This window comes from Protopterus annectens, chromosome 1.part2 (assembly GCF_019279795.1).
Source record: "Protopterus annectens isolate FY-2018-M chromosome 1.part2, PAN1.0, whole genome shotgun sequence".
NCBI lineage: Eukaryota > Metazoa > Chordata > Ceratodontiformes > Protopteridae > Protopterus > Protopterus annectens.
In genome coordinates this window covers 257,080,585-257,086,584 of record NC_056727.1, presented here as the reverse complement: position 1 = coordinate 257,086,584, position 6,000 = coordinate 257,080,585, and the positions used below count along the sequence as shown (strand labels likewise).

Genomic DNA, 6,000 nt, shown 5'->3' with positions numbered 1-6,000 from the left:
ACTTTGCGTCACCTTGTGGCTTGCCTAGTTGCCATGGTAACTTTAGTTATGCTGGTTCTGTATATTACAAACTCTTAAAAGACTATGTAAAATTGAAAAAGAAACGCTGGGAATAAGACTTATAAATTATAGTAAGACTTTTAGTGGTTGGAATAACCTTGAAATGTTGCCATTGAAATAATGTGTTTTTTTATAAGATTATCTTGATGATTAAATGCATTCCTATCATTGTATAACAATATGTGATGACATATTTCTTCCTTTCTGTGTATATATTTTAATTGTGATAAATTATACAAAATTTAAAAAAAAAACAGACTGTTAAGGATTTGGAATTTACAGTAAATTTCTCTTAAATGTATATTTTAAAAGTAATTAACACCCTTTAACATTCTAGCTAGCAGTTGTAATTAAGATACATGTGTGCTGTAATCGGTTATTTGATGTAACATTGTGTGCAGCTAGTTATGCACTATATGCTATGGCATACAAAATGATTTTTGAGAAGGTCAGCATCTTGGCTAACATAGAGCCCAGTCTTTAAACATCTACATTAAACAAAAAAAGAGTGCAAATGAGCATTTAAATAGGGCAACTGCTTGTTATACTACTAGTCATTCAGTTAAGGGTACTAGTATGATAAATTCTTACTTATGCTACATATCTGGGATGTGTGTTATAGAAAAAAATTTTGTGGTGGTGGTTGCTGGGGGTGGGGGCAGCATGGAAATCTAGTGTACAGATTTGAAATTTTTCGCTGCATGGAAGTTTCGTGTACAGATTTGAAATTTCTTGCTGCATCTTTGGCATGACTCAGTCTGCTGATACCACAGCCATATTCATAGTTTCATAGGTGATAACTAGGCTAATGGTGCAAGGGCTTTTACAAGTCTAGCCAATAGTACCCAGGATATGACAATGTTGTATCTTAATTCTCCAGACATGGCATGGGGTAGTATTGGGTAGTGGGTTTTTGTGTGTTGGAACCCCGACTCATTTTACAGACTGCCTCTGTCCATAAGGGATATGAACAGTACCCCCAAAGTGAATTTACAGTTTCCCATTCAGTTATTCAAATTCTTTTTCAGTAGAGTGAGGAGCAGGCTTTGCTTTACGAAGATGGGAAGTTTATTCTGTAGATGAGGCAGCCTTTGGGATATGAATCTGTCTCTTCAGCAGGTTCTTTTAGAATCCCAGATAAGGTTCAGGTCTGTGGAAGACGCAACTCTCCTATAATTTTTCTTGCAAATATTTAACATTTTCATCAGGGCCAGATCAGAGAATGCCTTGTAGGTCAGGCATAAATCACCTCTTAGGCACACTGCCTGTGTGGTCTATGTGTTGCATGTGGAGGCAGTTGTTTGGGTGTCTGCTTTGTCTGTTTTTGGTTTTTTAGGGTTTTGATCAGTTTTGATCAGAGCCTTTGTTTGTTTATGTGTTTGTGTTTGGAGTTGGAGTTGTGATGGTTATGTGTGAGACTGGGTTGTGTGGTGTTGTGTTCCTCCTGTCCTGTCTCTCTTAGTCCTATGTTGAGAGAGCTCAGCCTCAGCCCAGTGCTATTATAGTTGCATCTCTGCATATGTATTTGTGTTTTGTGGGAAGGAGAGGGTTGTCTGTGTACATGAGGCATTTATCCCAGTTGAGCAAGCAGGAAGGACAGCTAGCAATGATCCCTCGACATGCTAGAAGGAATAGACAAAAATTTAATTAAACTTATTAAACAAAATCTTATTAAACTTTATGAGATTGAGTAAAGGAATGGGGCCTTTAGTCAGTCTGCATAAGACCTTTGTCTTATGCTTTATATTTTTTAGTGAGAAATCTCTGGGACTGCTCCAGTTGGCCTACGTACAAGATTAGGTACATGCATAAGGCAGCATTGTACTCGATTGTGGGCCTGATGAGGGCCAAGTACAATGGGCACTACGTTTTCCTTTGACTTTGATGCCATGCCTTTATTTATAAGTTGGGCCACACAGAAATATTTCCTCAGTATCGTAACTACCTGGGAGTCAAAGTTTAGATTACTGTCTGTCTTCTAGGTTCCTCACTACTGGGCCAACGTTTAGGGGTGTGCTATCAATATTATAATTTGCAAGGATCTCTAATTTACTGAAGGGTATGATTTCGCATTGTTTTGGCATTTCGTCTCAGACCATGGTTTTGGCACAAGTTGTTTTTCATTTTTATGCCTCTTTGTAGGATGTCAGCATCATTTGGGGATTCGATGATTGCTCCCAGCTTATATTTGTCAACGAGCTTGGTGCGCTAGCGGCCCTCGGCATTGGCCTTCACTTCAGAGAAATATATATACCAAACAGGAGAGGACCCAGCACTTTGCTCTGTGGGATACTGTTAGTAACAAGTTTCTCAGCGGAAGGTTTGCTGCCCACTTGGCAATGTAGCGGTTTATGTCTAATGCACTAAATTTATCTATGATCCGCAAGTGTGGGATTGTGTTGAAAGTTTTTTCCAGGTCTAGATAAGTGATGTATACTGTTTTCTTCTCATCCATGACCCTGGTGACTTTCTTGAAGAAGTCCAACAGACTGAGCAGGCAATCCTGCCTTTGATAAAATCAAATTGGGTCTGGTCCAGTGTTTGGAGATTTCCCGTGTCATTATTGATCAGGTCCATGATAATTCTCTACATGGTCTTTCAGATAAGACTGGTCAAGCTTTATAGGTCTGTAGTTCCCTGGGACAGTTGATGCGCCCTTCTTATTCAGGGGGATGGCTGTTGCAGTCCTCCATTCCTCTGGGACAAAACCTGTCCAGAGGCTGTGGTTAAAGAAGGTTTCTAGTGGCCCTGATAGATTCTGTTTTATGGTTTTTAAGAGGTGTCCTGGAATGTTGTTGGAACCCATGGAGGCTGTGTTTCTGGCTTTAGTGAGTGCAGTAAGGACCTGTTCCCTCGTAATGACCAGTAGGGGAATGGTTGTGGATATTTTTTGGGTGTGGTAGGAGGTGATGGGGTGAAAGGCGTTTAAACTGAATTTATTGGCCAGCAGGTTTGCAATAGTTTCAGGCTTGGTGTGAGTGTTGCCATTCATGATTAACTCATCACATTGTTGAGCATTTCCCCTGAGGTTACGGACATAATAATTAAAAAAAAAAAAAAAAAAAAAGCCTTATGGTTATCTTTCCCCTGGAAGGCTGTTTTTGACTCGTAGTTTGCTTTGGCAGATTTGACCAGCACTCTTAATTTGTTTGTTTAGACTGGTGAGTGTCTTTTTTGCACTGTTTTGTCTTCTCCGTCTTGGCTTTGGAAAAGATTTTTACCCCTTTATTGAGTAGCTATTTATGCTAGGGATCCAGCAGGGTGTACACAGGTCCTGCCTCCTTTATGCAGCTATGAATATGGTTGCACAGTACTTTTATGTACAGCACAGAGTAGGCCTCGGTGTCATCTGTGTTCAGAGGTTCTTGGAAGTTTAACTAGCTGTCACTCAGTTTGGGGTAATTAGCCTTAACAAAGTTCTTAACAGGTTTGAAGTTTGATGGGAGTTCTAAGTTTAGTTTTAATATCAAAGGAGATCATTTCATGGTCAGATCTTTCCAGGGAGGAGTTAATGCATGGGAGGAAGCAGCATCCCCCCATGTTCATGAGTACCAGTCTAGGATATTTGTACTTCTAGTTGGGGAGCTAATGAGTTGCTCCAGGGTGTTTGAAATGAAGTCCGAAAACCTCTGAGTGAATTGTGGGTCATACATGTCTCCCAATTTATGGAGAAGTAGTTGAAGTCACCCATAAGTATGGTGTTAGGCTGAATGTTAAAGAGATTTCAGTAGGATTAGGTAAGAGATGTGGTGTTCCAGACTCCATGTTAGGGTATCTGTAAGCTAGTAAGGACAAGATAGGGGAGTCGCACCTATGGTTAGTTGGGCATGAAGCAGATCAGGCGAGTTATGTTGTTGGACCAGTCTAGTAATGTACTTGTCCTTTATGAACACTGAGACAACTGCTTCCTTTGTTTTATTCTGAGCTGACGGGGATCGAAATGTATGAGAGACATTGTAGCCTTGGATAGCCAGGGTGCTCTCCATGGTTCTGAACCATGTTTCCGTGATTGCATGTATGTCTGCATTGTTCAGGGTGAAGAGTGCTTCCGGAGAGTGCAGTTTTTTTTTTTTAAACTCCTAGAGTTGAGCAGCAGTAACTTAAGTGGTTATGAATGATTTTTTTGTTTATGTTGAAGGCTTTAACAACTTGCTGTGGCTAAAAAGGCACTGGGGGGATAAAGTTTTTGGCAGTATCTGTAAGCCAAGTAGTTACAAATGCAAACCATCTCTGGCAAAGCATTGTGGTTTGTCTATCTTGTCTTCCCAGGCTGACAGATATTGGATCCCTTTGTTGTGACACCAGAAACTAAGCCAGTTGTTGAAGTCAATCATTTTTTGCTGGTACTGTGGCATCATCATTGGTGAAGGTAAGATGCTACTCAAGGCTTGATTCATACCGGTCTGGGACAGGTATTCAGAGAGTTCCATCATGTCTTTTCCATGTAGTCCAGTGAAGTACAAGACCTAAATGCATGTGTGATCTGGTGGATTTTGGATCCAGACAGACAGCTCACTGTGATCTTCTTGTTTAGCCTGGTAAGGGGGACATCATTATATCTTACAATGGAATCCCCAATAGCTAGAATGTTTGGCTGTGTGGTGTGTTGCCTTATGGGCTTGGAAGAGGTGCTGCTGTGATTTTTCAGAGTTATGTGTTGTGTGAGACACTTTCTTTTTTGAATATGTGCAGAGCTACTGGGAGATGCTTTTAGGAGGTCTTGGAAGTTTGGGTAGATCATATGTGGGCCTATGTGTTGTTTTTGTTCCTTAATGCTGGTAGTGAGTGTTTTGGGTGTAACAGCTGAAATTCTCCAGGTGCAACTAACACTAGGTAAGACTGCAATCCAAATTGTAGCTTGCTACAGATCCCCCACCATGCCCCAAGATTCTCACTACACCTTTCTAAACATACCGGAAAATATTAAGATACAACCAAACAGCCTAATACTGGGTGATTTCAACTACCCTGCCAGACACCCTAATACTGGGTGATTTCAACTACCCTGCCATTAATTGGGAAAACTACTTGGGTACCAACTCCTTTTCCCAACGGTTCTTGGAATTCATAAATTCCAACGCCCTGAATCAACTAATCCATTGTCCTACCAGGGGAGCCAATATCCTAGACCTGGTCATTACCAACATGGGAGATAGATGCTCCACACCAGTGGTCACCCCCTCATTGGTCAGGTCTGACCATAAGCAAATCACCTTTGACATCCACATCCCACCCCCACCCCCCAGTAAGGAAACCTCCTTAAAAAAACTTCTTCAAAGCCAATTTCATGCTACTGAAGTCAGAAGTGACAAACTTCACAACACCCACGCAGACGGGATCTGGATGTTCGACTGCAGAATCCTACGCTAAGGCACTGTACGAGCACATCCACTCGTGCATGAATCATGCCGTCCCAAATAGAACCAAGATGCTCTTCTCCAAAAAAAAGGAAGCCAATCTGGTGGTCCCCTGCTATAAACAAACTATACAACAGAAGGAAGAAACTGTTGCAGAAAAGAGGAAAATCCCAGGATGCAAAAAACTCCCTCACCAGCCTCAGTAAGAAGCTGAGATCCCTCATAAAATCCTCAAAAGCTAGTTACGAAAATAAAATTGCCAAAGATTCCAAAGACAACCACAAGGCATTCTATAGTTATGTCAAGAATCTAAATGACAATGCTCAGATCTGCTCTGAGCTACAACAGAATGGCATTAAATATACTGATCCCAAGGATATTGCCAATGTCCTGGCAGATGGATTTAGTGCCAACTTCACTCCCCCTCTCACCCCCTAAAGGGCCCTTCTCAATACCAAACGATTGCCAAATTCTGATAATCATGGCCACACAGGTAGAAACTGCACTCTGCAAAGCTAAGAATACAGCATCCATGGGACCAGATGGCATCCCTGGCTGTGTACTACATGAACTACAAAATGAA

The 6,000-nt window shown here is 41.2% G+C and overlaps 1 protein-coding gene across 1 annotated transcript in view; it reads left to right on the top strand.

Moving 5' to 3' along the window:
- DNAAF10 (dynein axonemal assembly factor 10) overlaps positions 1-6,000 on the top strand; it is an 874,610-nt gene that overhangs the window by 1,017 nt on the left and 867,593 nt on the right. The gene's annotated exons all lie outside the window — the stretch shown is intronic.